The following is a 27,416-nucleotide window of genomic DNA, read 5'->3' as shown; positions in this document are numbered from 1 at the left end:
ACCTAATTGAATGAGAATGATCTCCACAGGCTCCTATATTTGAATACTTGATTCCCAGTGGGTGGAACTGTTTGGAAAAGATTAGAAAGTGTTGGTCTTGTTGGATAAGATGGGTCACTTTGGGTGGGCTTTGAGGTTTCAAAAGCCTACACCAATCCCTGTTAGCTTCTTCTGTTTCCAACTTTTAGATAAGGATCTAAGCTCTCAGCTACTGCTCTGGCGCCTCTCTGCCTGCTACCATGCTCCCTGCTGTGATGGTCATGGACTCTAATCATTTAGAACTGTGACCCCCAATAAACTCTTCTATGAGTTGTCTTGCCTATAGTGTCACTTCACAGCAATAGAACAGCAGCTAAGAGATTTAGCAATTATTAATGTCTGGAATCACGGAAGTATATAAAGAGGCCTTCTATCTTGGGTTGGTGCTCCATTAGAGCTTGAAGACACTGAAGAAGAGATGGCCAACAGTGGACACACCCAGACAGTGAATAGTGGGTCTATCCCTCTGCCTTGAGGCTTGCTGGTACTCCTACTCTGTGTTTGGACTGTATTACTGTCTGACTCAAAGTTACAGAAAGGAGTCATGGTGGAGTTGGGGAGTGATCATCTCTGCATGTTCAAAGATTCACTGTCTTAGCTGGTGTGCAGATAGAGCTGTGGAGCAAGGGACAAAGGACAAATCGCTGACTCTGCCCCTGAGGGACCCCTGCTGTGAGTCACTGTGGGATGCACAATGGAGCATCAAATAGGACCACAGAAGCCAGTTATGTGAGTTGTTTCTTGACCGCAGCATTGTGGTATAATTATTAAACAAGGCAAGTCGTGACTTATCTTATTGGAACAATGGTGCCCAAGCTGAAGCCTGGTATGATGTGAATGCCAAAGTAAATCTTGTTCTCACTTGATGAGACAGTCAATAAACAAAAGGTGGAAATGGGGGGACAGCAGAGAGGCTGTTCACTCTATGTTAGTTATTATTTCATCTTGAAGAGTCCCTCGTTAGTCAGGAATACGTGAAGTGTGATGTATAGTAATAAATAGACTGGAAAAGTCTGACCTCAAATTTTTTTAAATGTTTATTTTATTGTTTGTGTATGGTGTTTTGCCGGCATGCAGGTATGCCCCTGCTCTCACAGCACATGTCTGGAACCCTCAGATGCCTGAAGAGGTGTTGGATCATCTGGAACTGGAGTTACAGATGGTTGTGAGCCCCCATGAGGATTCTGGGAAATGAACCTGGGACGTCTGCGAGGGCAGCATGTGCCTTTAATCCCTGAGCTGTGTTTCTAGCCCCTGACCTGCACATTTCTGTTGTTGTGAGGGAGGAATTTAGGACAACTACTTCCAGCTTTTGACCTGAGTTCAGGGATGAACTTGGGCCATCATCAGGCTTGTGTGGCTAGCGCTTTTGCCCTGTCGAATTGTTTCCCTTAGGCCGTTTATAAAAATCTTGTTTTGTGTTAACGAATTTTAAATGTATACATATTCACATTTCCTTTGGGGAGGGGGGTGCAGTACTCTCACTAAGAAAGGAAACATTACTCAATTTGTGAAGGAAAAAAGCACTATCATTTCAGGGTCTAATTATTTCCAGTTCACTGTTAAACATAAATACATCATTTTCTTCCATGATTCCTGTCTAAACCAGATGCCAAGAATAATCTTATATGATACGGAAGCTGCAGACATAACCAGCCAAAACTCCTGGCATTTCTCCACGAGTGTGAATTTTTTTGGCTTTTCAGTGGAAATTAAGTTGAGGGAAAGTAGGTGAGGTGGGGGTGGTGGGAAGGTGTTTTCTCATTTGTCTCTTAACTAAAGCTCAGCAGGGAATCCACACCGGAGAGCTTCAGCCAGCAAGTTTCCCTTGGGAGGTCCGTGGAGAGGACATGAATCTGGGAGCACCCAAAACTGAACTCTGGGAAGCAATGGCCTGTATCATTTGTGGGGACTGCTTTCAATCCAGCCTCTGTCTAAAATACCTTCTTTCTGGGTGTTAGAGATGGATAGAGACGCTCCCAGAAAAAGTTTTGTTTGAAAAAAAAATTGTCCCTTGGGAAAAACTTCTCAGTGTCTGGCTCTTTTTAGCCACCAGGAATAATTCTGGACAAAACTACTGGACTATATTTCACCAAATTTCTTGTAAACAATTCTGAATTTATCCTTAAGAAAGCGCTATAGCTGAAGAACAACAACAAAAAGTCCTCTTTCTTTGGGATGAGGGTTGATTAAGGGAGAGGTGATTCATAGTGGAATGTAGGTAATATGAGGTAGAAAGGGAGAACTGCAGATGGAAAGCTTTCAGCAGAGAGGGTGTCTGGAGCTAGGGGATGGAGATGTGTGGGACTAGGGAGTCATGGGTTGGGGGAGCAGGTCCGGAGGAAGAGTGGAGCCAAGATGTGTCTAAACCCTGGAAATTTTGTCCTGAGGTTGGCTGGAGTAGGATTGCTCCCTCCTCTGGCCCAGGCCTGCATATCCCCAGCACAGGAAGCCCTGTGCCCCACCCTTGCCCCTCAGAGGAGGTAGCCTGGCAGCCAGGGTGGACTTCCTCTCCTTATAAGATTACATTCAGCAATATCTGAAATTCCTCCCAGTCCACATGAGGAACCCTCAGCGCCTTGGCCCTGGCCAATGATGTCCTCTCTGGCTGAAGACCCTTACCAACTCTCCAAACGTTTAAATAGGCCTTGTTCTCCCAAGTAAATAAGCTGTCTCACTGAAGCCTGTTTCCAGACAGTCTGTTCTTGTCCTCTCTCCATCCCCCACCATTCCTGCCTTGCTCTTGCTCCCAGAATCCACCAGTTGTGATCGGGGCGATCATGCCATTATGGGTGGGGAAGCAGGGCCAGCAATGGCAGGGTTGGTGGAGGCTAACCAAAATGAAGGGGCTGCAAAAGCCATATGAAAACTTGCTGTCTTGTAATGACGTTTTTAAAAATCTATTTTTAAAAAGTTTGGAGGGAGATATCTTACAAGGCTAGAAAAATCCATAACCAGGAGCCATGGGTTAGTTATTAAACAAAAGCCCCATTGCCAGGACTGGGCTACCTCTTTATGAGTTGTTGGTCATGGTCCCCAGAAACTCCCAACGCAATAAAGGCTCTTGTCATTCATCTTGTTGTCCACCAGAACCAGACAATAAGACTCTATTCCTAAAGATGCCACACATCTTGGGTTCATAATCCAAAGAGATCAAGCTTAAACTGATTTGGAAGTTTCTTCTCTGTTGGCTGGCTTCCTTCGTCTAGAAGTTGCTCTGAAGGATGCTATGGGAGCAAGGACAGCAGCAAGGATCTTACCCCGCTGTCTGAATCCTTTGATCTCTAAGACCAGCTCTCCAGGCATGGTGTGCCCACTTGCGGAACAGCGGCACTACTGTTATGAGTGTAACCAGCTGCTCTCTGGATTCCCTCCAATTGCTCACAGGAGGGAATCTATGCTTGATACTGCAAATCTGGTCAAAAGCTTGTGGCAGGGGAGAAAGCATAGTCTGGGGGCAACTGAATGCTATCGTTTAGTCAAGTTGCCTTCTAAATATTTATATTTATAACCTCTAGGCTTAACAAAGGAAGCCTTTCTTTCCAGTGGTGAAGGTGGTGACTCACAGTTGTAGAAGGTGACAATACATGATGGATGAATGCTCAGTCTTATCCCTTTTAAAGTTCAGGGCATTTTAGAAGCAGGAGTAGGGTGGGGATGAGGTGGAAAAGTATAAGAATCAGAATATAGGTATATAGGTAAATGGCGGTGAAATGCTATGTTCTAGGCAAGAAACATCCAAGGTAATCATGGTCTCGCAGTAGCTGCTAATACTGGGTTTGTTTAAGAATGGACCCACTGCCGGGCATGGTGGCACACCCACCCCTGTAATCCCAGCACTTGGGGAGGCAGAGGCAGGTAGATCTCTATGAGTTCGAGGCCAGCCTGGTCTACAAAGAGAGTCTAGGACAGCCAGGGCTACACAGAGAAACCCTGTCTCAAAAAACCAAACCAAAACAAAACAAACCAGAACAAAAACAAAAAACAACTCAATCCAACCCCCAACAACAACAATAACAAGAAAAAGAATGGACCCACTGTCAGGTGTGGAGGGTGAAGGGGGCTCAAGAGTCCCACCTTTTACCACTGAGCTATTTACTGCTGATAGATTGAGGCTAACTGGGTCTCGTCGCCTTTGCTTGTGTACCCACTGAGGATCCCACTCGACTTCAGGAAATAGTTCCAACCCAGTGGTCACACAGATGGCTCTAGTTAAATTAAATGGGTCACAAATTCAAAACACAGTCGTGATTCTGAGAAAGACTGGTAGGAAAGGGCACTTTGACTGATATAGGTGTGAGTTGTGGGGAAAAGAGTAATCAAGTATACATCTAAAGCGTGTATGAAATTGTCAAGTGACAGAATTAACCAATAAAAAATTGGCCTCTTCCCCCAGTGTGTGCCTATTAAGAGTCATGGTCTTATATACACATAACTCATCAAGGTAGAACAGGTTTTGGGCATGAGTGGACCTCTACAGATATAAATGGTATGTCTACTTAAATTTTTTAAATGTTATTGTTTTATTTACTATATGCGCTGCATACAAGTGTGCAAGCCATGGCATGCGCAGAGGTCAGAGGACAGCTTGTGGGAGAGGGTTCCTACTTTCTTCCATGTGGTTCTATGGCTCGAACTCAGGTCTTCAAGCTTGGCAGTGCCTTTACCAACACTGTGCCCAGATGTGTCTTAAATAAATGTGTAAATACACTCTGCACTCATTGACTACACTTTGGTACGTACCGCGGGATGACTGTGAAATAAGGATTCCTGCCTTCTCTCTGTAGTCTACTGAGGACAGCTCAGAGGGGAGCTGTGCTGGCTAGTTTTATGTCAACCTGACACAAGCTAGAGTCACCAGAAAGGAAGGAGCCACAGTTGAGAAAATGGCTCCATGATCTCTCGCTTTAGGGCGGTTTCTCAATTAGTGGTTGATGCAGGAGGGCCCAGCCCACTGTGGGTGGTGCCGTCCCTGGGCTGGTGGTCCTGGGATTTATAAGATAGCAGGCTGAAGCCAGGCACAGTGGCGCATGTCATCCCAGAACTCAGGGAGACCAAGGCAAGCAGATCTCTGTGAGTTTGAAGGCAGGCTGGTCTACAAAGTGAGTCCAGGACAGCCAAGGCTACACAGAGAAACCCTGTCTCAGAAAAAGAAAGAAAGAGAGAGAGAGAGAGAGAAAGGAAGGAAGGAAGGAAGGAAGGAAGGAAGGAAGGAAGGAAGGAAGGAAGGGAAGCTGAGCAAGTCATGAGGAGCTTGCCAGTAAACAGTACTCCACCACGGCCTCTGCATTAGCTCCTGCCTCCAAATTCATTTTCTGTTTGAGTTCCATCCTGGTTTCATTCAGTGATGCACTACAATGTGGAAGAAGCCAAATAAACTTTTCCTTCCCAATCTGCTTTTTGGTTACGGTGAATCATCGCAGCAACAGAAACCCTAAGTAAGACAGGGACATTAGGTGCCACAGTCTTCAGTGATTATTGTTGTTTGACGTATGAGGTTTTCATTGACTGAGACAAAAATGTATGTTCTGTTTGCATACAGACAGGTTCAGCTCTCTGCCAAGTGGAATCTTGGGAACTCAAGGTCGCTGAAAGTTTGTGTGCACAGACAGCTGTTCAGATTGTATTGTTCAGATGTAGTGCCAAAGTAAAAGGCAAAGAGGGAAAGTACACATATTATTTAAATATTTTGTTTTGGCTGCTTTTACGTGATAGGGATATTCTTTACAGCAGAACACGGAGCTATTTATAATCTTGTTTTCGTAAATGAAATATTTGATTTATCACATTTCAAAGCAATTTTAGTTGGAAGTTGCACTAGTTGTTGTGGGAGCCAGATTTTTTTTTTTTCAGCCAAAAGTGGGGGCAGGGAGAGGGGAAGCAAAGCTTCTTTGGATTCATCAAGAAATAGCACTTCCTGGCAGGGGCGCTTGGGTGGAAGAGAGCCAGCTGTGCCTAGTGACGCCAGCATTCCCAGCCTCGGCCAAGGCAGGGCTTGTTGTTTCTGCCTGCACTGCTGATGCCAGTAATCTTGCTTCCCTTCTGAGTACCGCAGGCTGCGCTCTCTCTCTGCACATAAAGATATTATGGCCACTTGGTCTTCATGGAAAAGGAAAGAAAAAAAATGCGCATTGTCCAAGGCAAGAGCCAGCAATCTGCATATTCACACAATAACTTCTGGTAAAAATCCTAAAACGCAAACTTTTTTTTTTCCAAATCTTTTAGTAAAATTGATTGATGCTATCCTTCACATCATGTAGCTCTCCTTGAGTTTTCACCAAGAAAATGAGCTCGCTGCTTTGTTAATTTCATTGAACAAGAGTAAAGACCATTACCCCAATTTTTTTCAATTTTTCAATTTATTTATTTGTTATTTATTATTATTAAATTTATTTCATTACCCAAACTTTTGAGTTAAATTAAGCAAGCTTTATTTTTGGTCTGACAGACAACCTCCCTGAATCAGGGTTTGAAAAATAGCATTGAATACAGGAAAAGAGGAGGTTTATATTAGTTCCCCAAACTGCAAGGCTAAGGGCTTTTCAAGGGTTTTTGGTCATTTAGGAACTTAGCAGAATATTTTAAAATTATTTGGCAGAATAGCTTATCGGGATGGAAGTTAGGGTAGGGCATGTGGAAGAGGTCAAATTCCACAATATGGGTCAAGACATGGTCAAACCCAAGTGTTACAGAAAGTGGGAATGAACTTATTTTGACCTTGTAACAAGATGGATCTTAAGGAGTCAGGATGGTCCTGTTGTGACCCAATCCTTGGGAATGGTAATTATTTGTTGTATGGGCTGATAGTGCTGGCAGAGAGCAAGTATCTTAGCATTTTTTTTATTTGTCAAGAGACAAAATTTGTGTCATGGTTAGGGTCTCTCTGATGACATCTGGTTGGTTAGCACAGAAAGAACAAATTTTCCTTGAAGCCCTCCATTTTTGTTCTGTATCGAGTGTATTAAGTGTCCTATCACATCGTAGAACTATCTCAGCTAATGAACTGTTTTAGTTGACAGATCTTGGTCTATTTGGTAACTTTTTGACACTGAGGGAGCCTGGTATGCCAAATAGGAACTATATATATATATAGCCATTTCGTCCCCTTTGCCAGGGAGTTTCCTTCTGACATAACAGTCCAGCCTTTGTTGAGAAGGAGCAACATAGTCTCTTCTGTAAGTGCTTCTCATCTGAAATTAGGACATTGTTGTCTGGGCCCAGGGAGACTGGAACATTAGTCAAAAGCCAGGAGGGGATTCAGGCAATGGAGCATTCATGAGAAGCGTCTGGTTCACTGACCCAGCTGGAGACAGAGCAGTTACGTTGGCTGGACCGCGTCGTTTCAGCTTTCAGAGCTGCATCTTTGCAGGACTACTTGGGGTAGCATCGTGCAGCTCACTTTTGGAGCAGTTTGTAGTCCTCAGCTGATTTTGGGTGGTGCGTACCAGCTGGGCGGAAATCTGCAGAGACAGATACAGACAAGGGATGGAAGCTACAGTGAAAGAAAAAGCTTATATTTGGGGTTTTCCCTTTAGGAATAGGTAACAGTCAAGGAAGCTTATGTTGTTGACTGATGTGGCAGGAATATTTATCTGGAGTCCAATTGGCCCATGATAGGTGGATTCAGGTTGCAATTCCCTGAAGCTTATATGAATCTTTGAGTTTACAAAAAAAAAAAAAAAGATAAGTGTTAGCTATATCAGCACTACCATTCATTGTTCATAATCTGTATTGAAATCTACATTGTAGAAAGAGCTAACAGGTGTCTGTAAAACCTGGAGTAGACACAGGCTATGACATGAATCATAGCAAAAGCTATGGGTTAGAAAGCATGAACATTCTTTGTTTTTTTTTTTTTTTTTTTTTTTTTTTTTTTTTTCCTGTCTAGAGGAAGGGATGGACATAGATTGGGTAGAGATATTTTTTAGCATGATGAGAGGCATCTTTAAGTTTATATTTAGAAGACAACCAAAGGAAATTTAAAATCTTGAGCTGATATTAGTAATCAGTGCTTTACAGGCTTATCAGAACTCCACTGATCAATGTTAAAACTCTGGACATTTGAAATATTAGTATTACAAAAGCATAGAAAGGGAAGGAATCTGAAACTTTTAAAACATTTAAATCATTTTTTTCAGACCTTTATAACTTGTTTAAGTTCTTTATATCCTCAGATATTTATAACTTGTATTTGCCTTAGACCATTTCCTTAGACTCTCAGGACTTACATAAATTTAAAACGGTTTTTATCAAATCACTTACCATGAGACACAGTAGCTGATTGCTGAGAGTGGCCATTGCAAAGCAAGTTCCTTTAAATAGTAAAAATTACACTGGAAGCCTGTTTACCCAGTGTAAACCTGTTAATATGAAACCTGTTAGCAAGACAAACCTTTAGAAAAGCAAGTCCTGGTTTTCGTATGAAAGGTACTGACTAGGCAGCTGTTGTAACCTCATAAACCTGCCAACACGATCAGAAACCTGAGAAGGGTAAAATAGCAGGAAATACAAACCAGATGGCCTTTGTAGTGATTAAAACAGTGACTTACTGTTACCTGCACAGTTACCTAGGCTCCGGTGGTAGTTTTGTTGGGGGCAGAGGCTGGTCTTCAGCTATGACACAGGACAGCATCTTCAGACCCAGAAGGGCTGAGCAAGACTGGCAGAGTCGGACAGTCCTGTGGAAGACTGGCAGAGTCGGACAGTCAACCTAATAGGGTCCACAGTTTGTGCAGGGCCCTGGCAGCAGGCAAGGCCTGGGGCAGTTTATCCCAGCGGTTAGCACCGTCACCATCCATGTCTGTGCCCATCTGTCTTCTTTGGGGACTTTAGCGAGGATGCCAGAATCTGGCTTTTCTGTCTATCATAGGAAGCTTTTTTCATTAAACATTTTAAATGCCATATTCAGCAGGTCTCTGAAGTTTTGAGGGCCGTCTATTAAGTATACCCGAGTTTAAGTAAATTTTACGTGTTTTTACTTATTTGCTTTAGGCTTAACCTTGAAACATATATAGAAAGCTAAGCAAAGTTTAATCCTGTAAAAAAAAAACAAACTTCGTTTGTACTTAGCATGTCTACAAATATAGTTCTGAACATGTGGTCACTTATAAAGTCATTAATAACTATTAACTTGCATGTTTTAATCATTTTTAACAGTTAAGATTAGAATTCAAGCTTAGTTCAAAACTGATTGGCCTTTTCATTGTAGCAGTATCCCTTCTAGTGGGGGGTTTTAGACGGGGTGTGCTGTGGGCTCAGGAAAACAATTGAACAGGAAAAAGAGTAGCCATTGGCAGCCCGCCTTCATCCGGCAGTACGAGCCAGTCCCAGCACTTACGCGTCAAGGTCAGGATTTCCGTCCTATCTTGTAGTCCTGGACAGCCAGCACCAGTCATGCGCATCCCCCAAGCCAGCGTTTTTTTTTTTTTTTTTTTTTTTTTTTTCAAGGCAAGACAGGCTTTAAGAGGCTGTCTCCACTCTGCAGCTCTCCATGGGACCAGCATTTTTGCAACCCTCACTCCCCTCTCAGTTTCTTATTTTTGTTCTTTATCCATCATCTTTGGACCGTTTTGCTTCGGAGCCTCCTTTTAGCCATTTTCTTTGAGAGCTGTAGTTTAGGAGCCTACTTCTACGAGAACCTTTAAAGATATTCATTGGATTTCAGGTGATGAAAATCACACGCACATTTGTAGGTATCTAAGGTTACTTAGAAATCATTTCATGTAACATTCTGGCAATGTCTGGTAGCAAAAGTCCTCCTTTTTTTGCATAAAAATAACAAAGGGAAAATAACCTTGGGGCAGAGGGAGACACTTGCTAGACATAGTGACAGACTCAGTTGGGCCTATGTGCTTTACTTACAAAAAATATCTTAAGTAGCTTATAGTGGTGGCCTGAACTCTTTAGCTTTTTCCATCTTTTATCTAGAATAATATAGATTTTTTTTTTTTTTTTACATTTTTGCCTGTCCAAAACCCTGGCCAGATTCTCTGCTGGTCCTTGCAAGTTATATTTTAATCAGAAGCTTCTACTAAGGATGCTAGTCCTATCTAGAGACTGTCAAGTTGGCATCAAAATCTGGCTAGAGAAGCAAGGAGCCCTAAGCCAGGAGGCAGCCTGGGCCAATTCTCCCCCCACCCTCCAAGACACAGTTACTTCTATTTTCTCTCTTATTTGTTTCTTTTAGGCGGTATTTTTGTCTTGACTTTTTTAATGGCTTTTTTTTGCTTAGTCCTTTATTTAAAATATAAACTAGAGTTGGCAAAATTATTAGAAGAATTTCTGAATTTATCAAATGACAGCAGGATAAATGTAGAATCTGATAAATAGAGAATTTGAGGACATTTAAGGATAAACATTTCTGTTCAGTGCATGACATCTGAGACAAAGTCGCCACCCAGAAGTCCTGCTACTATGTTTTGTTGTAAGAGCAGTTACTGAACACAGTAAGCAAAACCTCATTTATGTTACCTTCATTGAGGAATAAAAATTTGTAAAGGCTTTTACTTACATCTTTAGTTATTATGGTCTTTTAATGTTTCCCATTTTTTTTTCAAATAAGACTTGAATCTAAGTCATATATTCAGTATGTAGCAGTAAATTAAAATTACCCGTTTAATTATTTAATAATCAACTCATTTTGTTATTTTTTAAGCTAACTTTTTGTTATAGACTTTATAAACCTTTAAACATACCCAATAAATTCATAAATCTTGAGGTACAGAAAGTTCATATAATAATGTTATAAATCCTGAGATGAAGTTTATATTTTAGGAAAAGTCTTAGAAAGTCAAATGAAATCAACAGTCTGTTTTGTTTTGCTCTCTCCCTTTCTCTCTCTCTTTTTTCTTCTATCACAAAATCAGGTGACTCGCCTGTCAGAGGACAGACAGGAAACTTCAATAAGCCTACTTGGGTCTAGAGAAGGAGGGAACTATAACCCAACTCCAGAGCCAGCTTTTCAATAAAGTAGAATAGGATAAAACAATATTTCAATATTATCCATATGTAAAAATTGAATCCAGTGTTCGGGGGAACAAAAAAGTCTTGGAGGTAGAGATTCCGAGTTCCGGTTATTAAAGCAGCCCTGGTGAGCCCCCAGAGTTGCTATGGTGCTACGGTGCTAGCCAATCTTCCCGGCCAGTCTGCCCTTCCCTCCTTTGGGTCACACCTCCCCGCCTCTGAGTGCTTTCTGTTGCCCCCCTTTTCGCCTGCCACCTAGCAGCAGACTCAGGGAGGGAAAATAAAGCGGCATGAAAGTTTCCAGGTGGCCGAGGCAGCAGAATTAGAAAGGGGGGTGGAGAGGGAGAGGAAAACACAGAACGCCGCGTGGAGTCAGGAAACTGAACAGAACGAAACCAGTAGATCTAGAACACAGAATGTTCGTTCACACGTAGTCACGCGGAGACCGATGAAAACCAAACATTCAGCGGCTACCTTCCTTCCTACTATGGAGGCCTCTTCAGATAGGCGCTTGCTGGTTTCTTTTCAGTGTGCCAGTTCGCGCCAACAATCCGCCAAACTGAAAATCCGCCTTGGAGCCGGGGCACACCTTCAGGCTGTCAGCATTTCAGTCCTGGAATCCCCGAGGGAAGGCCCAGCTTCAGAATTTGGGTTGGGGCCTTGATCTCGCGGGGCCTCCAGTCCCACCGAACAAGAATAAGGACCATTACCCAAATTCTTTCAGTCGAATTAAGCAAGTTTTATTTTCCAGGGCTATCTCCCACAAGCCGGGTCTGAGAAAATAGCATCAAACACAGGGGAAAGTGGGGTTTAGAGTAGCTCCAGAACTGCAAGGCTCTGGACGTTTCAAGGGCTTCTGGTTCCGTAGGAACTTGGCAGAACATCTCAAAAATATTTGGCAGGCTGTGGTACCAGGTTAGAGGATATAGGAAACCTGTCAAATTCCAGAAAATAGCTCAAGACAAGGTCAAATCCAAGTTTTACAGAAGACAGGAAGGGACTTGGTTTTGAGCTTCTAACAAGATGGATTTTAATCTTAAAGTGGAATCAGTCTGGTCCATCAGGTTCCTAGTGCTGTTCAGAGGCACTGAGGTGGCAGTCGTGAGCGGGGGCCTTGGGTGGCTCCTCTGTGTATACAGCAGGCAGGCAGACCATGCCTGCACAGACAGGAGCAGGGCTGGGTCAGGCTCTGACGATTTGAGGCAGATGTCTGGGGTCCTCACTATCCCAGCAGTTCTAGTCAGTAACAGGAGGAGAAAGGGAGACAGCCAGGCTTGCCCAGGGCTCCTGGATAAAACACAAGACACCCAGTTAATCTGAATTTCAGACCGATAGGAAATATGAAAACATAAATAGATCCCTTTTGTTGGAATCATATACTTACATTAAAATTATTATTTATCTGAAGTTCAAATTTTGAAAGATTGCTGTGTTTGTATTTGCAAGGTCTGGCAGCTTTTAGTTAAAAAAACAAAAAAACAAAAACAACTCTCCACATAAAGAAAACTGCTTTGGGAAGGTGGGTCCTTTTTGGACATTTTAATCTTTTATTGTCCTGTGTGTGTGTGTGTGTGTGTGTGTGTGTGTGTGTGTAAAAACAATAATAGTGAAATAGCAAAGAGGTCATGACTGAGTGGGGACTGGGCATATGGCAGAAGTTGGAGACAGAAGAAGGAGAGCTTGTAAGGATATAAATACATCGCCCATGTTTGAAATTCTCAAAAAAATTAAATTCAAAATATTTACTTTTACTTGGTGTGTATGTCTTGTCGCTATGCTATGTGCAGGCGTCCTTGGAGGACAGAAGAGGGCCCTGGCACTCTGGGACTGGAGTTAGAGGCGGCGTGAGCCATCTGGTGTGAGTGCTGGGAGCCAAACCAGGGAAGAGCAGCAAGTGCTTGTCCTTCTGAGTCGTCTCTCCTCCTCCTCTAAAGGCTTTAAATTGCATGTTTGTTTGTGTGTGTGCGCGCCTTCGGGCACATGTGTGTGGGTGTGTGCATGCACACACATGCATTCAGAACAGTGTATGTGTGCTTGTCAGAAGACATTCTGCAGGACTTAGGTCTTTCCTTCTGCCCTGTGGGTCCCAGGGATTGACTCAGCTTGTTGAACCAACTCGTTGGCCCCAGGGTCCATCTTAATAAGGTCGGGGCGGGGGGAGGTAGGTGATAACTAACTGCAGTGACCTAACATCCCCCAGTGGAAGTGGGCTACTGAAATGCCAAGCTGATCCTGTGTCTGTAGTGGTGGTGGGGTGTGTGTGTGTGTGTTTGTGTGTGATTCTTGCGTGTGTTTGCTGATCCAGGGAGGCAAAGCAGCTATTGCCACACACTACCTGAGGGCCACCCTGGAAGGTGCTCCTCTCCTGCCCAGCTTAGATGTAAGGTAGATACTGAACCGATAGTAAGAGGATGCTGGAAGCAGACTCCACTTATCCTTCTGCCTGGGCATAGTTACACGCCTCTGACTGACTGACCCGGAACAGAACTAGGGTAGAGGGAGCGCCAAATGGATGGGCTCCAGTCCAAGCTCTTTCCAGGGCCTGTGGGGTTTGCTGGAAATCCTCCAATACCTCAGACCACTTTCACCGTCTGAAGGGGGATACCCACCTTAACAAGGCTACTTCGAGGCTCGGATGGTTAACGACATAATTCATTCAGCCGTTACACTCAGTGAATGTTGACATCTGAGGAAATTAATTTCCCCGTTGGCTCTGAAGCAGACACATTTACGGAATGGTTTATCTAGGCCAGATACCCTTTAGGTATACTCTTTGTTATACCCAAGGGTCTAATTTCTGGAGTCTACGGGGCCACCTGAGGTCAGCAGGTTAGCTGCAGGACATGGAAGAATTTCCTCCATCTTCTATGAAGCAGGCGTGACTTGAGAAAAGCTGGGACATACTTTATGCTCAACAGAAATTCGCTACCCACAGTTCTGAAGCTGAGACAGCCAGGACAAAATGCCAGCATGCTTACTGGCGGATGAGGGCTGACAGTCTGTGAAGGCGGTGCCTTCCTTGCTGTGTCCTTCTGTGGTGAAAAGGGCGGGCAAACTCTGTCAGCTTCTTTTACAAGAAGGCGAATATGTGGGTGTGCGGGTGTGACAGTGTACACGTGATGGTGGAGTTATCCCAATGCCATCTCCACCCGGAGGCCCCGTCTCCAAATACTGTTACTTTAGGTTAGGGTTTCAGCTTGAGACTTTGGGGTCACACCAACATTCAGACAACGGCTGTACCGTGTGTGTGCGTGTGTGTATTTACACAAACTTTTGGAGGCCAAAGGCAGACTTCAGGTATAATCCTCAATTGTTCTTGACCTTACGTTTTGAGGCAGGGTCTCTTGCCAGATATGGAGGTCACTGGTTTGGCTAGATGAAGACTGGAAAGATATCAAAAATTGTAATTTTTTTGTCTTTTTTTTTTTTTTTTTTTTTTTTTTTTTGAGACAGGGTTTCTCTGTGTGGCCTTGGCTGTCCTAGACTCACTTTGTAGATCAGGCTGGCCTCGAACTCACAGAGGTCCACCTGCCTCTGCCTCTCTGAGTGCTGGGATTACAGGCGTGCACCACGGTGTCCGGCAAGATTATTATTTCTTTTGTAATGGTTTCCTCCAAGTACGTTTATGTAGCTAGGACAAACCCTCATAAGTGCTAATTATACAGTGTGTGTGTGTGTGTGTGTGACAGAGATATGTAACTGTATGCGCATATGTGGGTGTGTGGGTGTGATATGTAAGTGTACCTGCATGTTCTTATGTGTGGGTGTGCCACGGCACAGCTGTGGCTGACAGAGAACAAATTCAGGCATTACTCCTTCCCACCGCTCACCTTCCCACCTTATCGGAGAAGTGGTCTCGTCCCTACTGTGCGGGCAGGCTGGCATGAGCTTTGGGTTCCTTTTCTTGTCTCAGCCCCTGTGAATGGCTTTGCCGAGATCCTGGGCATCCAAACCTGTGCGGTCAGGCTTGCACACCACGTGCGTTCACCCGGCGAGCCATCTTTCCAGCCCTGTTTTAAATTTTTATCGTCATATGGAAATTTAGGGCTTAGGCTGTGGCATAGTGAAAAGGTGCTTGCCTAGCGTGCATGCCAGTACTAAAAAGAAATTGAGTTATGGGCTTCAAGATGTAAGTAAACTCCAAACACCGATGAGCTAGGTAAAGTTAGTATATAAAGTCAAAACTACAAATGCTAGCTTTCTTTTCTCTTTCTTTCTTTCTTTCTTTCTTTCTTTCTTTCTTTCTTTCTTTCTTTCTTTCTTTCTTTCATATTTATTTGTTTATTATGTATATAATGTTCTGCCTGCATGTATGCTTGCAGGCCAGAAGAGGGCACAAGATCTCATTATAGATGATTATGAGCCATCATGTGGTTGCTGGAACTTGAACTCAGGACCTCTGGAAGAGCAGCCAGTGCTCTTAACCTCGGAGCCATCTCTCCAGCCCCAAGTGCTAGGTTTCTAAGGAAGATAAAAAGATACGCACTTGGTAGAAGACAGTACCCGCTGAATCCTGAATACTGATAAAAGAAAAAAAAAACATAACTCGGAATAAAAACAAATATTAAAAAAGCAGATGGTTATTTTAAAATAAAAAACCCCTAAGGATTGACAATTCATTAGTACTCAGTATGGTCAGTAAATTAATGTGTAAACAATAATCTGGCACCAGTAGGTGCCAGGTGCTGGGCCTGGCTTGCCAGTTTCACATGAAGCTATTGGATATTTGGGGGGCTGAGAGAGTAGCCCAGTGGTTGATTGCTTGCCCTAGCAGGTCTGAGGCTCTAGGTTCAGCACTAAAACCCCAAAACAGTGACACCAAGAACTTCTTTGAGCTCTCTTTCTCTGCCCGTTCTCGCCCACATGGCTCTCGGCGTATTGCAAGCACGTGATTCCCGCGCCGACTCAGTACCCAGGCCTTCCTGAAGGCATTGGCGATTACGCTCAGATCTCCTTCTGTGATTAAAAATGCATCAGGTTCTTCTGCATGGCCTGCTGGGTAGCTTTCCTTTTCATTAGTGAACCTGGGCCTGCCCGGGGAATGCAATGCTATGGTTTTTGCACCCTTACAATGGCAGAGATCATTTCTATTGCTTTGGTATTTTCTTTCTCATAGAAGTCCATTAGTGCCTGAAAGATCTAGGTCTCCCGGGTGGATAAGATTATTTGTTAGCAATAGAAGGACTCAGTGTTAGCGTTGGATTCAAAGGATCAGGCATAACAAGCCATAATTATGAAGGCATAGAGTGTTTATAATTATAATTAAATAACAGTACGCTAAGAACACTCTAGCACCTTGTGTGATTCACATGTGTGTTCCTGGGCAGCACTGTGATTAGAAACAAATGATTCGTATGATGTTTAATGAGAGACTATAATTAGAATTATTTTCGTGTAGTCAAGGCCACCGTTTTTGTTTTCCCGAATCCACGTACCCTTTCATCATGCTCACACCCAGCTGACACTTGCAGATGAGGAAGAGAAAGACCCAAATCTTGCTCATCAACACCTGGAGAGCCTTTGTCCTCCATCACCCCTATCCCAGGCTTGAGAGTCTTTTCTGGACTTCTGCACATCCTGGTTCCTACATCCCAGGAGCTGGGATCCGAATCCTGCTCTCTCTCACTGATCAAGAGGCAGTGGAGGCCACAAATGATGTGGCTCAGATAGAGATGTGGTGAGGCAGGGGAAGTGAGGGCATCATCACGGCGAGGGGAGAGGCTGAGAGTGGTAGGTAGCAGGTTCCCGAGGCTGGAGGCACCCGAGGGGAGGAAGGAATGGGGCTGCTTCCGAGTAAGCTGCATGCATAATTTATTGTCTAAACCAGGGCACTTTTCAGAGTGAATGAGGCACTATTAATAATTTCACAGGGGCTATCGGTATATGCCGTGATGGTCTCTAGATCAGACTCCAGGTCACCTACTGCCAAGCAGGCACTGGAGAGAAACGGAAGAGGTTTCTGTGTGATGACACCCGAATGAGCTTGTGCCGCTCTGTCAGACTGAGCGGTAGAGAAAAGGATACCGTCTAGTTCCCTAAAAGCCCAGCTCCAGTGACTATTGCATGCCTTTCCCCTTTCCCTCCCAGTTTACTTCCTACAGGAAGACAGATTTTCTGCAATGATGGCTCTGATTTTGGTTTTCTGATTAAAAAAAAAAAAAAAAATCTCAGCCCTCCCTCCAGGGCTAGTAAAATAAAGTCTACCTGGTTGGCTGGCATTGGGGTCCTGGTCATTCAGATCCACTTTATCCCTTAGTCTAATTGAGGAGCCTGCAGAACTTCCAAGCACCGTGGCCGCTGGCCAGCCTGCCTTTAACATCCCGCCCCCATGCCTTTCTTCACACTTCACTGTCTGGCTAGCCGGAAACCTGGTACTTACACAATTTCTGCCCACTCTGCCTGACTAGTTAAAATGCCAGCATTGGTTCCGAGACAGCTGGGAATTAGAGGAAAGGGGTCCTCCCCATGCAGCGTCCCCTCGGAGTCTCCAGGAGTTTATGCAGACCCCTGCTCCCTCTCCATGGAATCGGGACTGCTCTCTCACCTTGTATTGCTGTGATTTAGAGAAAGGCGTCAGGTTCCCCAGTGGAGTCTAAATCAGCACAGGGCAGACTTGAGGTTTGACTCCTTATAAGGCTCACAGAACTTACTTCATGCCTTGCTTTGAGAGGGCATTCGGCATTCTTGTTGAATGAGGGTCTAGAGACGGAGGAGCAAGATTCTGATGCCATTTATCTCTGCAAAGTTGTGGGACAACGCTGCCCCGGGCTCTATTTGCCTGGAGTCTGCAGAGTGGGGCAGGTGTGGGCCTCTGTCCTGCCAGCCCTTGGGAGTGGAAGTAGGAAGTCTGCTGGGGTCCCCCCAACCAGAGCACATTGGGTAGTCGCAAGGCTTTCTGGCTTAAACAGCCATAGGTGAGTGCTGTGAGGCCCCTTACTGAAAGGAGCTTGGACTGGACGTAGATTTTTCAGAAGCTCCGTCTCCAGGCATCTTCTTGCTCTGCTAGTCGTAACTGCTGGTGGTTATCATTTTTAAAAAGGTTTGTCTTTTTTTTTTTATTTAAAATTATGTGGTGGGAGTTCTCACAAGCACATTCTTGTGGATGCGTGCAGGTGCCCCCAGAGGCCAGAGGCACTGTCCCCCCTGGGCTGGAGTTACAATGGTTATGAGCCATCTGACATGGCTGCTGGGAACCAGATTTAGGGCCTCTGGAAGAGCAGCACACTCTCTTAATCACCTCGCCGGCCCAGTTGTCATTTTTTTTTTTTTGGATGTAAGAATTTGAACTTTGCCTGAAATCAAATGCCAGGCATGAGGCTGCTCCCCTCTACATCCCAGCTTTCCTGCCTGGACTATGAACCCTGGTCTCTCTGAAACCCACATGCCCGACAGTGAAAAGAAATGCCATGGGGGCAGAGTCCTCATTAGAACACATCATCACTCTGCCATATGTCCTTGGCACACGCCCCGTTTCCTGGGGCTTTTATTTTGCGCAGTGAGGCGTGCTGAAAGGGTGTGCTGCTGAGAGCCGCCCTTGTCATTTCACACAGGCAGGGGGTGCCTACAGCGCCTTCCAGACACGGTGACATGCAGGGCACCGCTCTCCCCCGGCATCTGTGATATGGAAACTGTGGAAATAATGTATATTACTGATGAATTTAGTTCTTATTTATATGTTAAAAAATGTTAGCTGCTTTATCTTCTGGCCACCTCAGAGTTATTTAATTGCCAATCCACCCCAACGGCCTGAGCACGATGAAAGAAAACATCGTTTTGCTTTTTCTTACTGTGCCTTAGAGACTCTTTAGGTTATTAATATATTTTTAGCTTGTAGGTCTCTATAGTAAATCTTCCTTAATGTACAGACCAGAGCCAGCTGTATCATGAAACAAAAATAACATTTTTATGTGCATTCTGACTCAGGGTTGCGTGTGAAGACAGGGACATTTTGGCTAACGTGGTTAAGACATTTTGATTCTGAGATGCCAAGTGGTTGCAGGCTGACTGAAATATCCTTCTGATTGAATTTTATTTATTGGCCTGATACATAACTACTTCTAAACATAGACTTTGCTAAGGCTGTGTACCATGTGTAAGCCTTGAGCCCTAGGAGGCTCTGAGGCTGAGAGACAGTTGTGAGCCACCATATGGGATATGGGAATTGAACCCACTTTCTCTGGGAGAACATCTAGGGCTTTTAACTGTTGAGCCATCTGGCCAGCCCCAAAGTTCTACTTCTTGGTAGAGATGGCAAAACATTTGTGGTCATCTTTAACTCACCTCTTTCAGGAAGCAAAGATGTTGTTACTCCATTATATTTTAGACTCTTGTGCTATACCCTGCATTTTTAATTAGAAAAGAAAGTCAGCCACCGTTTCTCAATTATTTTTTTTCTTTTTCCTCCTCCTTTTTCCCGATCTGTAACTACTCACAAGTATATTAAATTCTCTCGGTTTTTGTCCCACAGGCCACCAAGTCTCCGCTCATTTGTTCTTAATGTTTGTTCTTTCTGTGTTTTACCCTGGATAACTTTTATTGCCTGCTGCGTCATTGTTCACTGATGTTTTTCTCTGATGTTTTTCTCTGCTGTACCCAATCTGCTCTTAATTCCATATGGTATTTTTTTTTTCTTTTTCATTTTGTGCTTTTCAGCTTTAAAATTTCCATTTGCTTAAAAAATACTTAATACTTTCACCACTGTTGCTTCCTGTCTGTTCATTCACTATCCTGTCTGTTCATTCACTATCCTGTCTGTTCATTCACTATCCTGTCTGTTCATTCACTATCCTGTCTGTTCATTCACTATCCTGTCTGTTCATTCACTATCCTGTCTGTTCATTCACTATGCCAATCTTATCCTTTAAGTTCTTGAACACGTTTTCTAATATCCTTACTTGGTATTTTCCACATCTCTGTCATCTAGATCTGTTTCCATTTTCCCATTTATCTGAATTTATAGTATTTTATGATGGTATGTTAGACATTTTGAGTGTTGTGATATTGAGAGAGAGGATTCTCTTTCTTTTTAAAAAAGAAGGCCAGCTTATACTTTCATAGGCAGCTAGTTTACCGACCAACCAACTTGATTCTACCAGGCTTACTTTTAAGCCTTATCAGAGGAAGTCTATGGCAGGGCTGGAGTACTGTTTTGAAAGTTTGAATGTCCACAGTGGTTGGAAAGCCCTGTCTTCTTCCGCCGCTCTGAGCTCCTGTATCTGTGAGAATGCCTAACCTACCCCAAAGCTGTGTTCTGCCAGACCTCTCCATGAACCAAGCCTGGACATGTGCAGGTTATGACTCAAAGAGGCCCCACCCTCAGTTCGCTCCTTCCATACTCTATTCTGTGACTCACATCACTGCAAATTGCCAGCAGCCCAGTGACTGTGCCATGCTCCCTCTTTGCCTGTGTTTCGAAAAGTGTATCAGCAAAACAGCAAGGCTGTTGTGTGGATCCCTCTTGTTTTCCTCTTCTTGCTTGGGCCACCGTCCAGCTTTGTCTGTTGTCTAAAGGCTGAAAGCAGATGCTTCATGTAGTTTGTTCAATTCCTATTTACTTTGGAAGAGTTAGTCTAGTACTAGTATTCCATCAGAGAGTGAAGTGAGTTTCTCTTAATAGTTATACAAGAGATGTGTGCGTTTGTTTGGGTGTGTGTTGGGCAGGGGTTAAACTCAAGACTCATGTATTAACATGTACTTCACCACCAAATTATGCCATAGATTTAAATTCTCTTTTTGAGACAGGGTCTCACTAGCCTTGGCTGGCCTGGAGCTTGATGTGTAGACCAGGGTAGCTTCAAACTCACAGATACCCACATCCGGTGTGCTGGAATTAAAGGTGTATGGCACCAGCCCCGGTAGAATTTTATTTTTTTATAAATAAAATTTTCTTATTACAAAAAACAAATTGCCATTCTCTGTGATGCTTAAGAGACCAGTCTGAATTCTCAAATATGACTGTCAGTTAACCAGTGTCTTAGTTACTTTTCCGTTGCTATGAAGAGATGTGGAGAGCTGAGACTCAGACGCCACCAGATGGCGCTGACATTCCGCCCTCAAAACTGTAAACAGCCTCCAGTACGCATGCGCGAATTGCGTAAGCACGCTAAGCACGCCAAGCCCGAGTCATCAGACGGGGTAAAGAGTGAGCAGCCAATCAGGGTATTGACACGTCACTTAGGTGCGACCAGGGCTTATATAAACAGCGCCACATCGGGGCTCTCCCTCTCCTCTCCTTTCATCGCTTAACGGAAATAAAGGCTTGTTGCGGAAGGATCCTTGTGTCTGCGTGCGTTTCTGCTGGCAGGACGACCACGCAGCTTCCAACAAAGAGAGACCATAACCAAGACATCTTGTAGAAGAAAGAACTTGTTGGGGCTTAAAGCTTTAGAATCTAAATCTATGACCATCATGGCAGGAAGCTGGGCAGGAAGTAGACAAGCATGCTGCTGAAGCAGAAGCTAAGAGTTACTCCTGATGCACAGACAGGGGCCACAGAGCTCATGCAAATGGTGTGGGTCTTTTGGAACATCAAAGCCTGCACCTGTGACACACCTCCTCCAGCAAGGCCACGCCTCCTAGTCCTTCCCTCACAATTCCACCAACAGGGGACCAAGTGCTTAACTATATGAGCCTGTGGGAGCTATTCTCATTCTGATCGCTACAACCAACAATACCCGTGAGGGCTGTTTTGGGCTATCGTCTGGTGTAGTTTAACAAGAAACTTGTGATCTGATTAAATGAGTCCCAGCCTCGTATCCTTGCTCACTTTTCCTTCGGCTTCATCACGTTGTCAAGAGCAGGGGCACCAGTAGCAGGGTGGAGGGAGGCTTGGTGCTAGACAGGGAGGTAGAAATATGCAGGGGGTTTTCCTTGAAGAGCTGTGACCGAAACAGACAGCTAAAGAGCTCCAACGCTGCAGAAACTGCTTTTCCCTTATTTTCCAACCAGATGGTTCAGTTTGAGAGTCTTTTTCAAACCCTCCTTGCTAAAAGCCCGTTTCCCTCTTCTGATGCTGCTGACGATGTTGCCCCATGCTTCAGATGGGTGTAGATGATACATGCTTGAAAATCCCGGTCCAGGCTAACCAGTGTCGGCTTTGTTGTCTCTGTATAGACTAGACTGATTGACTCCGAGTGAAACTGCCATAGACCATTGGCTTAGAGATAGGATACATGGAGTAACCTAGAAAATAGAATACGAGATCCCATAGACTAGAATTCATGGCTTCCCTTCTCATTGCTCAAGAATGGGATAATTAGTAGGCAGGTGTGGTAGCTCATACCTGCAACCCAGCACTGGGGAGGTAGGAACAGGAAGGTCAAGAGTTCAAAGCCAGTATGTACGACTTAGGATATTCTAAGTCAGCCTGGACTATGAGATCTTGACTTCAAAATAGACAGACAGACAGACACGGGCAGGCAGGCAGGTACACAGACAATAAGCAAGCAAGCACAAGTGAAGATTTGCAGGAGCATCCGGCTCTCCTGTGGACCAGCCTTCCGAGCATCTCTCACTGACTCCTCTGTGAATCACTTCGAGGAAAAGTCGCTCCTTCCATTTTAGCCTGAAACATTTTGAAAAGCATCTGTTACCTGACTCATCCTGGACACTCTTCTGTAATGTGAGGAACTGAACGAAACTATCTTTTGCCCCAATGCTAGCAGGGCAAGTGTATCACAGAGCTCTATTCTGGGTGCATTTGGAGGTCTGGTTCAGCTGGTGTCTGCAGAGACTGTGGCTGAGGGTGTGTGCACAGCCTGATGGGGCCGTACTGACCTTAGATACTAAGGCACAGTCAGAGATGTTTAGACCTGGGCATCTGAAATTGATACGGCCAAAAAAGGCCGTATCCATACAGGGGATCAAACTTTGTATGTGCTAGGCAAGTGCTCTACCACTGAGCTCTATCTCCAGCACCTAGACAAGGTTGTGCTTTGATTTTTGTATTGTGGTTTAAATCTAAAGAAACAGAAGACAACATAGACTATGGTCAAGAGGATTTCCTCCCTCTCCAGTCATTCACAAATGCCAGACTCACCGCTTAATCCTTACCAGGCTGGTCCTGGACTCCAGGTAATAATGAGATTTTCTTTTTTTACTTACAACAATCAACTTTATTTTTGTTTATTTATTTATTTAAGTTATTCGTTTTACATCCTGATCATATCCCCCTCCCTCCTCTCTTCCCTTTCACCTTTCCTCTCTCTTTCCCCCTATCCCTATCATCCCCTTGTCCTCAGAAAAGGGGAGCCCTCCTTCTTTACCAACTGACCCCAGCCTACCAAGTCTCTTCAGGACTGCCCTCATCCTCTTCCTCTGTGGTCCAGCAAGGCCGCCTCACCTGTGTTCAAAGAGCACAGGCAACAGAGTTCATGTCAGAGACTGCCCCTCATCCCCTTGCTAGGTGACCTACATAGAGACTGAGCTGCCTATGAGCTACATCTGAGCAGGGGTTCTGAGTCCTCTCCATGCATGGTCCTTGGTTGGTACATCAGTCTCCTCAGCCCCCCTTCCCCCCCCACCTAGATTTGTTGGCTTTGTTGGTCTCCTCGTGGAGCTCCTGTCCTCTCCAGGTCCTGTTATCCCCCCACTCTTTCATAAGACTGGCTGCGCTCTGCCCAAAGTTTGGCTGTGAGCCTCAGCACTTGCTTTGATCCCCTGCTGGGTGGAGTTTCTCAGATGATATCTATGGTAGGCTCCATCATGTTCCCTCTCTTCAGCGATGTCTGGCGTCTATTCTTTTTGGCCTTCTGAATGAGAATTAAGCATCCTCCCTAGCATCCTGAGTGAGGTAACCCAGACCCAGAAAGACACACATGGTGTGCACTCACTTACAAGCAGATGTTAGCCATACAGGATAACCATACTCCAACCCACAGACCCAAAGAAGCTAAGTAACAAACTGAGTTTTTCAAGGGCCACAGAACAGTGGTTTTCAGTTCCCAGTGGGGCCAGTGACATAGTAGCTGTACCCAGTGGTGTGTGTGTGTGAAGGTATTCAGGCCTCCTTACCTTTGTTCAAGGCCAAAATGGCGGTCTTCATGATCTCCAATCACAGTTTCTGATCTCATTTTGTTAGAAGTAAGTTCAGGGTTACAAAGAGGCCACAACTTCAGTCAAAGTGTCTCAACAAGGCAAACTTCTCATCAGAAGGGTGAGCTACTCGCGAATGCAGAGAAGCAAGCTCACAGAGAAGCAAGCTCACGGGACAGGAAGCCAGCTCACAGGGACAGGAAGCCGACTTGGGTTTTTATTCTAATGTAAGTGGTGAGTGTGGAAATGAAGGAAAGTGGGAAGGAGTGGGCAACATCAGTCATTTATGATCCGAGAAAGTAGCAGGCCCATTATGTACACAAAGGTTTTACCAGTTGTGTGTGTGTTTCCCACGTGCTGTTTAAAACATTTGAATATATGTTTTGCAAGATGGGGTGAGAGAAAAAGATTTGCGTAAAAGTCTTACAAAGTAGGAGAGATAGGAAGATTTGAATTTTTGTAAACAAAAGAACTATAACAGCTGACAGAAAAGACTAATAGTTAGTGTTCCTTAAAGGTGGACGTAGAAGGACATGTCCCTCTTCGTTGTTTTACAGAGATGTAAAAGCAGGTGGGCCGTGTTAGCAATCAGGCATTTCCACCAGCCTGCCCCCAGGGACCTAGTGGCAGCTTACATCATCACTCTCGGCCACCAGCTGTGCCAGATGTGGCACATAAAAGGGTCTCTGCCCACTCCAGAGCTCTCTCTCTGTTTCCTCTCTGTCCCTCTCATTTGTTCGTGCTCTCTCATTCCATGCTGTTTGCTCTTTCACCCATTCCATCTCTCTGTGTCTGTCTCTCTGTATCTCTCTCTCATGTTCCCACTCCAAGATGGCCTTTTGCTCTCCCCAGTCCCCAATAAACCGCTTACCCTAGATCTGTCGCCTGGAGTAATTTCTTAGCTGCACACCTTGGCAGGGCCCGCCGACGGTGCCCACCTTCTCCGCATTTATCCTGGCAGGCTGGCTCCTAAGGAGCAACCTGCAGCCTTTGCGGTCTCTGCTTCCTGGTGGCAGATGTGCAGCTATGGGAAGGATTGGGAAGACCTTGCCCGGCCTTGCTTAAGAGTAACTATGAGCACACTGGCAGAATCAAGGGTCACAGAGGAAGGAAAACTTTTGGCAGTTGAGTTGAGTGCTGTGTGTACATGTGTGTATGTATGTGCCTATGTATGTGTCTGTATATCACTGTGTATACATGTATGTACATAAGTGTACATGCATGCACATGGGTGAGTGAGAAACTGACAGGGGAGGAGTCAGGAGTGCAGGACTCTCCATGGAGAAACCGGAAGTGATGACAGCAAGCTTTGCAGAGTCAATTGCCAACAATGGCGCTAGAGCTACAAACAGGAGAAAGGAAAAGGGGCGATTTTAGGGCTTTTTACAACAATGCAGCCATGAGATCTTGGTTGAATTTTAGCCATAGGGACATCTCCTTCTTTTCTGAATTCCTTTCCCCTCCTTGATAACTCTGTATTGGGAATTGTTGTATGTGCACAGATGTCCCTCACTCTGGGTACACAACTATGGCCTTTATGTCACTAGATAGCTTTACCTACCTCCTTCGTAAATATATGCAGATTGAATGAAGCATCATCAACTCCTTCTTTCTGAATTTCATTGACATTGTTGGGAAAACTTGCAATTATGAAGGAGTAAATAGTGCTCTGAGTGGTTAATAGTTGCATAATTAAGACGATAACCCGATAAGTGGCAAACATCTTGAGTTTCAAAGACCTTTGACACCCCTACATCATCGCCGGCATTATAAATACACATGATTTCAGCATACTGATAGTCGCCTGACTTATGTGTCTAAATGTTTTTGAGTGTAAAATGGGATTCATTATACTCACTTCATCTAATCGGCCACGATGATCAAAAATTTCCATAGGTGTCAAAACCCTTTGAAAAGCTAAGTATTATGAAGACTGAGGTTGTTAAGTATGTATTGTTTAAGATCTTATGCTTATGATAGGAAAGAAAACACGTGTGTCTAAAAATCCTACAAAAGGCACCCAAGCGTGCTAGCGTATACCTCAAGCTCTGTGTTCTTAGATACTCTGTGTGTGTATGTGTTATACATGTATGTACAGGTGCATACTTATGTTCGTGTGGAGGTCAGGGGTCAACATTCAGTGTCTTCCTCTACATTCTTCACTCTGACTTTTGAAGCAGGGTCTCTCACTAGATCTGAATCTTACCTTATCCATTCGCTCAGCTCCTCATTAGATGCCTCTTTGAAAGGTCTTGGTGTCTGGTGATCATGTTGATGATCATGACTATGATAAGCAGGAATAGTAATAGCTTCTCTAGTCTTGTATAAATTATAAAGCTCATACAAAATATTGTGGGTTTGGTAATTGCTCATTAAGGGAGGGAAATGTGATTTTTACAGTAACTTCTCATTGAAATGAAGAGTCAAACTAAGCCATAAAGCCATCCTAATTCCAGTATATTTAACTAACCGTATGTCTTATGTTCTGACATTGGAAAATGAAAACAATGGGCCCGGCAGAGTTTGGTAGAGAGACTAGCATGCATGAGGCTCTGGGTCCAATCTCCAGTGCTGTGTGAACATCTGCACATACAAACACAGAGACACAGAGACGGAAAATGTAATTTATACACTTTTTAAATTAAAAACATCAGCTTGCACTCCTTGGCAAATTTAAATGTCTAACTGTGGGTGACATCACCGAGACCTCTGTTCTGGGACTACACGAAACCACTGATGTCTTTTGTGACTTAGTCTGGATCTCAGCCTTATTGATCTTCCCGCTTACGCTGAACTTCACGGAAGTACGTTTTTCTGCTGCTGCATTCGAGCCCTCGGTCTCTCCCCTGTGTTCAGCAGACAATCTACTGCTGCCCTGGTCTGCCTCCCTGAAAGAGGGCGTACTGAGGGGGAGTTAACAGGGGTTCTGTTTCCCTTGGGAGGGAAGAGGGACCCTTATCTCTTCTTGTTTTTCCCGGGTAGGTGGAACCCAGCAGTGTCGTTCCCAGCTTGCCTTACAATTCCTTCTGGAGTCCTTTCCAGGCTGGCCTTGCTTTGGGCCAGCCCTGGACCTCCTGTGGCAATGCCCTGGCTTCCTGTAGGTACCCACAGTGTGACATATGCCCCCTGGGCTGGATGCCCTCCGGGGGACATCCTGCCATTGTCCTTGCCGTGCTGAAAGTGCCTCCCTTGGAGCTCACACAGACTGTCTTTGGGCAGCATTTTGTTCGCTCTTGAGGTTCTAGCTGCATTTCAAAGCCCTGAGCCTCGAGGACTTGGCTTCCAATGTGGTGTTTGGAAGTCCTCCATAGGTGGTGGATAGAACCCTGATACAGAGGTGCTATAACAAAATACCACAGACTGGGTAATTTGTGAAGGAAAAA

At 44.5% G+C, this 27,416-nt stretch overlaps 1 protein-coding gene and 1 long non-coding RNA gene across 5 annotated transcripts in view; one reads left to right on the top strand and one right to left on the bottom strand.

Moving 5' to 3' along the window:
- Rapgef4 (Rap guanine nucleotide exchange factor 4) overlaps positions 1-27,416 on the top strand; it is a 266,011-nt gene that overhangs the window by 16,949 nt on the left and 221,646 nt on the right. The gene's annotated exons all lie outside the window — the stretch shown is intronic.
- On the bottom strand, positions 6,474-9,791 carry LOC132656070 (uncharacterized). Its single transcript, XR_009594017.1, has 3 exons — positions 9,377-9,791; positions 8,607-8,727; positions 6,474-7,499 (listed from the first exon to the last, which is right to left on the bottom strand). It is a non-coding gene; the product is annotated as an uncharacterized LOC132656070 (long non-coding RNA).

The sequence above is a fragment of the Meriones unguiculatus genome, chromosome 8 (genome assembly GCF_030254825.1).
Source record: "Meriones unguiculatus strain TT.TT164.6M chromosome 8, Bangor_MerUng_6.1, whole genome shotgun sequence".
NCBI lineage: Eukaryota > Metazoa > Chordata > Mammalia > Rodentia > Muridae > Meriones > Meriones unguiculatus.
The sequence above is the reverse complement of the archived record's forward strand: the minus strand, read 5'-3'. Positions and strand labels throughout refer to the sequence as shown.